The sequence below is a fragment of the Rhea pennata genome, chromosome 5, assembly GCF_028389875.1.
Source record: "Rhea pennata isolate bPtePen1 chromosome 5, bPtePen1.pri, whole genome shotgun sequence".
Lineage (NCBI taxonomy): Eukaryota > Metazoa > Chordata > Aves > Rheiformes > Rheidae > Rhea > Rhea pennata.
Genome location: NC_084667.1, coordinates 14,839,523 through 14,850,949, shown reverse-complemented (window position 1 = coordinate 14,850,949; position 11,427 = coordinate 14,839,523).

Sequence of the window (11,427 nt, the reverse complement as noted above, 5' to 3'; positions counted from 1 at the left end):
TTTTTTTTTCTAATCAATGACAAAACTACGACCATTTCACTAATGCTGGACTGACCGCTAAAAGAAGGTCTTGCTACACTGTTCTACCCTTGCTTGAGTCTCCGTAGGGAAACCAAGGCAGCCAAGTCTCCTTTCCCCCCCCCAGTGCAGACTGCATGCTCTTCATGTGGTTAGTCTCCCCCAGCACAGTGCCCGTGTTCCTGACGAAACGCAGACCCTGAAACAGAAACAGCTTCCCTGCGTCTCCCATCCTCAGCCCTCACCGGGGGAGGGAGCTTGCCAGGCAGAGATAATGATACGGAACAGCTTTGAAGGGAAGAAAGAAGCCGACTACATCACAGCCAACATGAAGAAAGATCCTCCTGGAACCATTCCAGCTATTCTCTGTTTAAAAATTCAAGCTTTTTCTCTCAGCAACTTCTCCACACTCCCCCCAGAGATCTCCTGCTATTCACCGTGCAGTCAGAAGGCACCTGCTTTTAGCTGTGCTTGGCACTGACTACCCCAAATGCTCTTCAGGAGAGACAGAAGAGAGAAGTTGAAAGCAAAACCTTCTAACAAACAATTCTCATCACTCCCACCCCTACCCCACATACACATATATCCCTCCTAATTCCTGGTCCGTTTATTCACATTAGCTCTGCTTAAGAGAAGTAAATCCTGTGTCAAAACATAGCTCTTCAGCTGAAAAAGTTTTATATTCAGCAGTTTAACTCTAACATACTAAACATGGGGTCATTAGGATTTAACTCTATTGAAATGAAAATCAAGACAGAAACCTTTCCCGTTCTTATACTTCAGTTTGGAATCTGAAGAGGACAAGGACAATTTTAATAGCATTAAAGATCCTCTGGACCAACATGCCCTTGATAGCAAGTATTTGGAAGCATGAGGCACAACATTAGCTCTTGCTGATGTCTTCCAGGCAGCAAGGAAGCTGACACACTGCTAAGGACAGCATCACTGCCTAGCTGCAACACGAAAAATTTGGTATGGACAACAGAGAAATGTTAGCAAAGAAATGGAGCAACGGGAGCTGTCAAGACGATCCTTCTCTCCATCTGGACAGATTCTCACAGCACAGCTCTCTCCAGTGGCTCAAGGCAGGGACAGTTCTTTACCCCAGCCCTGTCCTTGTGCAAACCCCACAGGGCATGAGAAGATGCCTAGATCCTGGCAGCTGTTGCTCTACGTCTGTGGCTCAGATCTCTGATGAGGGATTCTGGAATGAGATTTCTCTCCCAGCATAGTCAAATATTTAGTCATTAACAAATGGGGCCTTCTGGGGCAGAATTCCAGCTGCACCTGAGATCTTGCCTCCACAGAGAGACAGCATTTTTCAGTATGCAGGTTTAGGTCAAGGAGGAAGAGAGATGATTACTTTAAAATACCAGTCCAGGGATTTTTGTTTGCAGCAGTTGAAGGTTTCAGTTTACTTTCAGGTCGGGTTAAGAAACTTCTTGCTTCTCTCCTGCCACTTCACAGCTGCCGGTTGAGCTTCTGTGCTTGCCGTTCCTTTGCCTCAAAGGCAAACTTTGTGTCCTGCAGCTGGGCAATGGCCTCCTTGGCTTCCTTCAGGTCCTGACAGATATGCTCGTACTTTTCTGTCAGCTCCTTGTTCTCTCGGCGCAGTTCCTGTACCACCTGGTTCACCTCCTCTGTCTGCTTGGTACAGTGGATCTTCAGCTGCTCCACCTCAGAGAGCATGATCTCCATGTTCTTGACCAATGACTCCAGTTTCTCTTTGGACATGGTGTTGGGATTGGTCCTATTCAGTCGGCCTAACCCAAACCCAAAAGGGACAAAGATAGCCACCCTGTGTAACATGCACCAGGAAACCTGGCACTTACAGACTGGTGGTTTCTTTTTATACTCTCGCCTGCTCATCCTCCTCCTTTCTTGTTCCTTCCTGAAAGTGTCTCTAATCTTCTTTGCAGGGTTAATCTACTTATTTTTACTGTGCTGTAGAAATCTACTGAAGGGCTGACAACCCTGCAGTAACATATGTGCTGTGCAGCAAAAGCCAGAGCAATAATGAGGCTCTTTGCAGCCTGTCATAGGAAAACAGCTTTCATCCTAAGAATTCTCTTAGGAATCCCTTGCAGTGCCCATTAAAGTACAAAGAAACCTCTTCAAGTCAGCCGCCCACTCCAGTCCTGCGCATCCAGTCCCAAGAGCACTGCTTGACTTTCATCTTACAGATACCGAGGTAAGCAAGCTTACAGTAATATAAGCCAAGTGCAGGCAAAAAAGAGAATTAGCCTGTTTCTCTTTCCTAATCCCATGTTTGGGCAAGACAGAAGGAACAAAACTTCCCCCTTTTTTTTTCAGAAGAAGCTCTACCTGAAAAGTCCACAATAGCCTGCACACCATCTTCTATTGAAGGGGTTCACAAACTTTCTTTGTTATTACAATCAGTGTCAACCACAGTTACCATCAGCAGCAGCAGCTGGGCCATGAGCAGCTGAAAGAGGCATGTATCCTGTTACTAGCATGCAGGTTAGAGTTCATAAACCTTGGTCCCACTCTCCTCCTCAAGTCACTTCAGCTTCATCAGTAAAATTGGCCCCAGAAGTGATGAGCCAAATGACCTACCAAAGGGACTCTCAAGAACCTACCAAGCTGTTGTCAGGTGCTGTTTGAACACCAAAACTCTTCTTCCTGGACACACATGCCACCCACAACAAAGTCAGAAATTGCTGCTGCAACACTAGTGTGAACATGTGCAAATCAGGACCGAGACACCCCAGTCTGATAAAGCGCTGATTAGTCAGGTCATACCAGGCAGCATGATGATCCCAGCAGCCACAAGGGATTGAGAGACTGGCCCACTTTCTGGACATATGACCCAGACCTCCTTATGTTTCCCGTTAATGAATGCACTTGCCTAGACAACAAGAATCATTAATTCACAAGGGATCTGATGTAATGATATTACCCTAGAGAAATTAATTTAGCTGAAAAGAAGGTGCTGTTACATGAAGCTCTCCAGGAAAGACTCCATGCAATTTAGCACTGATTGTCTGTTCAGAGGAAGGACACAGACCACAGCAGAGACCAGAAGACAAGCCTGTCCTTGGATAACTGCCAACGTAAGGACAGATAACAAGTGTTTCTCTCCTCCCTCCCCACATCAGAACATTTACTCCAGGCAGTGTCTGTACCTTTTCACTCAGGCCCTCAGCCTGTTTTACATACCCACAGAAATGCAAAATCTTATTTGCCATATATCACATCCAGACATGGACCTGTCCTCACTGAATTCACCTCACAAGAGTTATGTTCCAGGGCACAGTATTGAATAATAGCTTTCAGTCTGCATATTGTTGTGTAGTTCCAATTCCCTTAAAAAAGCCCCTTAAAAAAGCTCTGTACTCCCATCTTATACACAGAACACCAGGTTAAGGAGAGAGAACACACGTGTTCACATGCATAGCTCCCACATACACCTTCTTCCTTCAGTCCTTGGCTTTTAATGAGAAAACTCCTTTTTCTCTGCCAGGCTTATAGACATGAGGCTTTTTCTTCCAGGAGATTTTACTTTTACTTCAGCACTGGCTGAAGGCAGTGCGGGACACTGGCCAAGTAGTGACAGTATTCAAAGGCCTGGGACTTCTCACAGCTGGAGCTCAAAAAGTCACTCACAAAGCCAGCCATCCTATTGCCTCTCACATAAGTGCGCCAGTGGGCCCCTCTCTTGCTGGCAGATGGACTGCTTTGCATTGCACTTTGAAATGAGCAGAAAGAGTGACATCCTTCAAATGAAAAGAGAGTGGGAGAATCTAAATATATAACTAGAATATGTCCTAAAGTCCTTGAAGAAACATATGCACTGGCTGCCAGCCCAGATCTCACGTGATGCACGTGGCACTGGAATAGGCTAGAACATGTTGCAGCATTACAAAACAGCAGATCTTCATTATTGAGGAATCCTTGCTGTCTCCACAACTGTACAAAGACCCAAATATCTTAAATCTAGTAGAATTACAATGACGTGTAAAGAGAATACCACAGAGATAATTTTTTGGATATTAATAATTGAGACATCACCTCTCACTGTCTTACTCTAAAAACTATGTAAGCCACTTTGGGTACAGATAGAAACTTGGCAACAGAGACTGGGTAAGAGACACTACTAAAATAACAATATAAAATGAAAACAAGTAGTAGCATGAGAGGAGTTTCTAGTAAAGTAAGATAGGAATCAGTATTATGGTTGGTTTGATTCAAAATATTCTTTTATGAAGTAAGACGTAGGAATTAAAAACATTCTCATGAAAATTACAATGGAAGAAAGGTACAGAAGTCACTTTAGCTCAAAAAACAGAGCAACAAAACACTAACATGAGCTGTAGTTTATTACCTTTTCTCAACGTTGGGCTCTGATGTTGCAGATGAACTGGAGGCGGAGGCAAAAACCAACAACAGTGGATTCATCTGGGAAAAATGCAGAACAGCGTACCTGGGAAAAAACAATCCAAACCACAAGAATTCAGGACACTCGGCGAACGACAGTGTTAAGCGTGACGGCAGTGATGGTGAAATAGCGTGTCAGATAACAATCTGTGATACAATATAGCAGTGGAAAATAATACTGTTAGGCTGTATTACACAGGTACTGTGTCTTAGGAGATGGAGTATCTATGGCCACAGATGAAGTACCACCACCACTGGAGGGGAAATACACTGCTTAGTTCTGGTCACTTTGTTATAAGGGACAAAAAAAAAAAAAAAAAAAAAAAAGACTGAAACTTAGACAAGTGTCCCCAAAAGATGTTGATTTAAAAAAAAATTCAGTGGGCTCTAAGAACCAGGTTTGGAAAGAAGGGTTGAAAACTGCATGGCAAGATATTTGTAAGACTGTTTTCCCATCGTGCCCTCGTCCTCCGCATTATGTCAAGGAAGACAGCTCAGCCAGAAGAATGCTTCTAGCATTATTAAGCGCTCACCATGTTTTAATGTTTTTATCGGCAGTTTAGCAACCACTAGTGATTTCTATACACTCGGCCAAATGGTGCTTCTCTGGTCATTTCAGATTCATACTAAATCAGGAAAACTTAAGAGTTAAACCTCTCACTACAGAACATACTACATCAAGAGACACTATTCCTAAAACCTACCAGCCCTCTCCTGCCTTCTTTTCCTCTATTCCCCCATTCCCTCGTGCACATGGATTTGAGAAAGATGAAAGCAGAAAAGGCAGAACTAATTGAGGACAAAACTAGGAAGCAACTATTGGGAATTCTCACTCCTGCCATTGGGGATGACATGAAAATTATAAGAAACAGCACAAATGGAAGTGAAACTTCTGGTGCTTTTCATAAAGGCTGGGAACTGCCAGATCCAGCTGCAATAATATATACATAACTATGCTGCTTTTAGCACCAGAAGCAAATGAAAGAGAATAAAGTTGCCAAGATGAACTTGGTTCATGTGAGACACACTTGTGTCTTCCTCACAAGGTCTCCGAGCCAAAAAGAATTTTTTCTCTCACCCAGAGGCACACACAGTACAGAAAATACGAGTTTCCTCTCATGTACATGCCTCAGAGAAAGCCTGAGAATGAGACACAAGAATTATGCCCTTCAAACACTCATTTGAAAGCAGATCTTGGGCATTTCAGTTTCTAAGTTATCTCAGTAGGGTCCTGGAAATATTTGTGGAATAAATTAGTATGCTCTCCTTGGGTTTTTGTAGCAGCAAAAGGGTGACAATTGACTAATTTAGAATTTTTTAAAGAAAGGAAGAACTCCCAAACCCATCAGGATGGCTTTTAAATGACTGCTCAGGCTGACAAGGCAAAGCCACTCAGTATGAACCCTGATATTCAGTGTGTCGCTACCTTCAGGCACTCCCACACTGTTCTCCAAAACAACCTCTTCACTTATCTCTGGTTTAGTCCTGGTTTATCCTCAACTGCATTTCTAGCAGTCAGTGCAGTACGCATGAGCGCTGTACTTCACCATCTAGGAAGTGCACTTAGGTAAATGAATTACGCAAATAAACTCATTACAAGATTAAGCATAAAGAGCTCCCACCTCTATATTTATAGTAAAACCATTTGAACAAACCACTAAAGACCAAGTGGCATCTGGCAGCACCAACCGTTCCTGTAAAAGAGAGTGGGAGACATTTGTACCCAGTTATTTAATTTGTTTCTAATAAAAGAAAAACACCGTTACTATGCAAGTGTCAAAATACTCAGCACTGCGTAGGATATTGATAAAATGATGATCTCAACCTGCAGAGCTTAAGGACTATTGATAAAATCTACTTTCTTGCTAAAGCATAAGACAATTTTAGCTACTATTATTCAGGTTTTAATCATATCTCATGCAATTTGGCAGAGGTTGAGCAGTGCATAAATCACATGATTTACACATTTTAATCTGTAATACCACACCACACCCAAAATTGTGACCAAAATCCTCGACAAAAATTAAAACAACATACCTTAGTATTATAAGTGTCTACAGAGCAGAACTAGTGAACACAAAAGTACTTTTTTCCATCCATCTGACAACTAAACATCATTCAGAAGATCAATACACGTAAGAATTAATTTAACATAATATGGCTCAGCAAAGAGAAATGGATGGCTTTAACATAGCTATCCCCAAACAGGTACATCTGAGAAATCAGTTGCATAGTATAAATAAATTCCAAAGAGTAACAGCTTGTTTATATAAATTGAAAAAGCCCACTACTAGCATTTTTATTTTCTAAGAAACAGTTGCCTAATACTATAAAACTATTGAAGTTTTTTGGGAGAGAAAAATATCCAAACTGGGACTAAATGTTGAAACCTCAGAGTTAAAAAAAAAAAAAAAAAAAAAAGAAAAAAAAAAAAAAGAGGGGGGGCTTCAGATTAAATAAAACAGTGAAAAATATGAATTACAATTTTGAAATATAGACTATTTCAAAATAAAGCTATCTAAACTTTTTTTAATTCAAAACATCAAATTGGAAAGTTTCAAAAGCCCTCCAAACAGTAACACAAACTGTTCCACTGGGAAGACATTCTCTATCCCAGCTAACTAGTCTTCTCGTAAAAACATTAGATGTTCAACAAGGCATCCTCCTAAGCACACACCTTGCAAAGCAACTGTAGAAGAATTTTATGGATAACCCTTTGCTCAGTGCTTTACAAGCAGCTTGGGGAAGTACTGTTCAAGACTAGGAGTGCAGAGGTCACAAAATACACTCCAGCTGGCAAGTTCAGCAGATACCTGCTCCGCAGAGGCTGATACCCATGTGCCTCAGCCCTTCATCTTGAGCACCTACAGCATCTCTCTCAAAAACTGATCTCCTCAGCTGCTCTTTTTGCCTACCCTAACTCACAAGCAGGATGACCCACCAAACAAACCATGGCCTGACTGCCAGTAAACATAGTCACCAATTAGAGCAGGGAGGCAGGTGGGGGGAAAGAGGGTGGAGAGTACCTGTGAAGAAAGGACAAGGCAGAGGGTGTTGTGAGATCCTGCAAGGTGAAACTGCTGGCCAAGGACAGCTCATCCCCACACCAGGCTCCTTGGCCTGTGCCCTTGCTGGGAGGTGTTTGTTGCACCCTTCAGGCAGCACCTAAGGCCAACATTGAGAAAAGGAAGGGAGAAAGAGGGAGCAATCACCTTGCCCCCTTCCTCAGCGAGGAGGGAGGCCAGCTAGCGTTTCCAAAGCTTGCAAGGGCAGATCAAATGGCAGCTGTGGTTACCCAGACAGTGAGGCACACTAAGGTGAAGTTAGATCTGATCAAAAGCTTTAGCACCAGCACCAGGCATCAAACAAAGCTCATCAAAGGAGTATTTGGTTATTCAAAAATGCTATGGCATTTCAGTCAATGGTTTGACCGATGGTTTATAAAGCCATAGAAGGAAAAAGAAGTAATTCCAACAACAACTGGCAAGCTTCCCTCTAATATCAAGATCTCATCCACAAACAGATGGACAGGAGGAACAGTCAAATTGTCTAATACAAGTTTATCTAATACATTCATGTTGAACCAAGACCTAAAAAAGGAGGTGAAGGAAAGAAAATCTTTTATCCATCATCAAAACTTTGTAGAAGGGCAATCAAATACAGATTTTTCTTTATTTTTTTTAAAAAATTTGAGAATAAGTACCTAACCTTGGAAAAATTTCTATTTACTCTGTCATGTGATTTGTCCTAATGACTGAGTGCACAACAAGCAAGAACATTTAGACTCCAGGAAAACAAAGATCAAAAATCCCCAAACTGTCCCTATTATTTGGTACATATGAATCAAAATGCAGGTTCAAACAAAACATGCACATTACTTTCTATTTGTAGGAGGCGAAGTTATGCAAGCTAGTACTGTAACCAGACTATACCAAGTAACCTAGGAATGGCACAGATCTCAGTAATTAATCACCAAGCAATTTGATCTGATGGGAAGGAAGGTCTCTTTTAGTTCTAGATAACTTTGAACAAACTTTGGTGTGGATTTTTTTGCTTAGGATGCAAAATTCTATTTTGATTTTCACATGACATTTAAAATTCTCCCTAGCTGGACTGGTCTCCGAAAACAAACAGATAAAATTGTTGAGTTGAAGAATTCATCAGTTTTCTTCAGTTTTCTCTTGACATCACCACCAATCACACGTTTCAAAGTAAGTCACTTCGTATCATCCAAATACTTCAAGGAGTTTTTAATTGCGTTAACTTTTTAGAGATTATAGTCTTTACAATAATATATAAATATGATTCAATACCGTTTGGAAAGTCTCACAGACTAAGGAATGGAGACATTCAGGATGGAGCAATTTGTTCTAAAAAGACACTTTGAAACTAAAGGAGATCCACGCTAGCAGCAAGCTCCTGCCCAATACTAGCTAGAAAGTTTCTGTTAATCATGACAACAAGTTGTCGATGCCAAAACAGCCGACTGTCCTATTAGCTTCTCATGAGATCTATCCCTCAAGAAATTCTAAGTAGTATCATAGTAGACAAGAGTGCTACACCTTCTGGAGGTAATGAGTAGCATCTTTTCACAGCGCTGTATCCCCAGTTCTCTGTCACACAGCCAGCCTTGATGATCCTTAAGTAGATAAGCAAACAACAGCTTCATCTCCACAGGAACTGAGATTAAAAGGTTTATTGCTACTATGACAACAACCAGGTTCTGCTGTTCTCAAAATAGTTTTGAAACCTTAGCAGTGACTGGAAACGCACATATGGCTCCCCTACAGGATTCATCACGTATTAACTACAGTCCTCCAAAAGGAAATCATATTTTATAATAGGGTCTATTTTCTAGGTGCTATTTTTTTCATGCTCCTTAATCCCTTGTTATAAGGACTAAGAATAGAAAGCAGTTAAGGGCACTGTGCTGCCACGTGGCTGTGATTACAGCTTTAGTACAGATTACTGACGGCATATTGCAGCAGACATCAAGACAGTGCTCTCTCATTTCTGCTTTAATGCATTTGTTTTTTGTCCCCAGATTGTTATCAACCTCCTTGCTGAAATGCAATGCACCTGGCAACGATCAGTCCTCTGGCTGCTTATTCATGCCAGATGCCAGCCATTTCTGAGGTTTTTTTTGTTTTGTTTTGTTTTTTTTTTAAACAAATCCCTCCCTCGACATCTGCAGATATTCTGTTGTATCTAACTTTGAATTCATTCCTCTCTCACAGGTAACAAACTGAAAGCAGAGTTCGGCACACAATAAGGTTGATGCAACAGCATCAAGTGTTAAGTTTACAATCAACAGCTAGATGGTAACCGTATGGCCTCTACTTGAATATGCTATTTGATTAGTAATTAGTATTTTATTCTTGCAGTTGACCAAATAAATCATTGATTCAATGGTACTGACTATTATATTAGATTCAGCTGAGCACTGAGTCATGCTCCAAGTATGTTCGTGCTGACTTGTACAGTCAGAATAGTAAGAAGTACATTGTTTAATTCTGACTGCAGCACTAACCAGATCAAAGAGGGTGACCCTTATCTAGTATTACTGCAGTCAGAAAATTAATATGAACACAGAAGTCTATTCACTATTCTTGCCACAGTTTAGATTAAAATTGTATTTCAAAACAAAAAAGCAAATCTAATCAAATTAATTTGTACTATCCATTAATGCGTCTCTTGATGCCAACCTGAGGTCACCTTCCTATAGCAAATAGAGGTTTAAAAAGATGACCAAATTCAGATTGTGAAATTTAGTAAATAATTATTACCTTATCAAAAAAAGTTATGTTAGCTCCAGTCAGCAAAGGCTTGTTCTTTTCCCTATAGAGTTCAAAAATTCCTGATATTTATAGACCAGATTTTGCCTGTAAACATACCTTTAACTGCAATTGCTAGGTAATAATAATAATAATAAAAACTTGCAGTGACTGCTACAGATCCATCAGAATTCTCCATGGAACCTGATGCTGTCATACAACAAATTCATTTGCTTTTGCCCAACAGATTACATTGAGTGTGGAATGTAGTAAGAAAAGAAATGGTAACTGAATTAGAAGATTAGAATCTTATTCTCCCAGTTCAGTATATAACATCAGGAAGATCAAATAGTATCAAGACAGAACCTTAAATTAGGTCCTAAACCTCACTTTTAGAGAAGGTTTTACCTCCAAAAAATATTTCTGTTCTTAAGTGATTTCATCAGATTAGACTTTAGAACTAGGTCAGAATTAAGAAATACAAACATTCTTGCACTGCAATCAACTACATTTTCCCCTTCAAGTCCCATGCATTTAAAGCTTATGGTAACTGAAGAGAGAAGTTGATGAAAGCAAGGCCAGTGTTTGGGTGTTTTTTTTTAACTTAAATTTGATTTGTCTGTTTCCTATTGCAATATAACCAAGAACATTTAGAACCAGTAAATTGTTCAGTTTTAAGTGCTTGCTCTACTTCTTGAGGAAACGACCTATAAAGTCAGGTTCTTTAGTGAATACTTTTTCTCAAAGATGTGGGGAAAACTCAAGCTTCACATTTCTATTCATGGTGAAACAGCTGCATTCTTGACAAATTATTCATGATTATTTGTTCTGTTTTGGTCATGATAAAACAGAAATTGTATGTTTATGCACAGATAAGGCTATCTCCCAAAGAAGCATCTTCAGTACCACAGTATTCATTCAATTAGCACAGTTTACTCTGTAGTGAATACTTTTCAAAAACAAAAAAAAAGCTCCTAGGGAAAAGCTCTTTTTCCAGCCAAAGAATAAAAGAACTAGAGAACCAAAATAGCAATACACAGTACTGTTCATGAAGTGTTTTCTTTCTGAGCATCCAAGATATTATTCCTGGGTAAAACTAATTTTCATTGTGCAAGATAGTGTTTGAGAATAATTTCAAATAACTTTTTTCATACCTTAATTATATCTCATGGGGTTTTTGCAATTGACTTTGACTGACTCTGTAAATTAATGAAAAACAGCTTTTAAAAGAAAATAT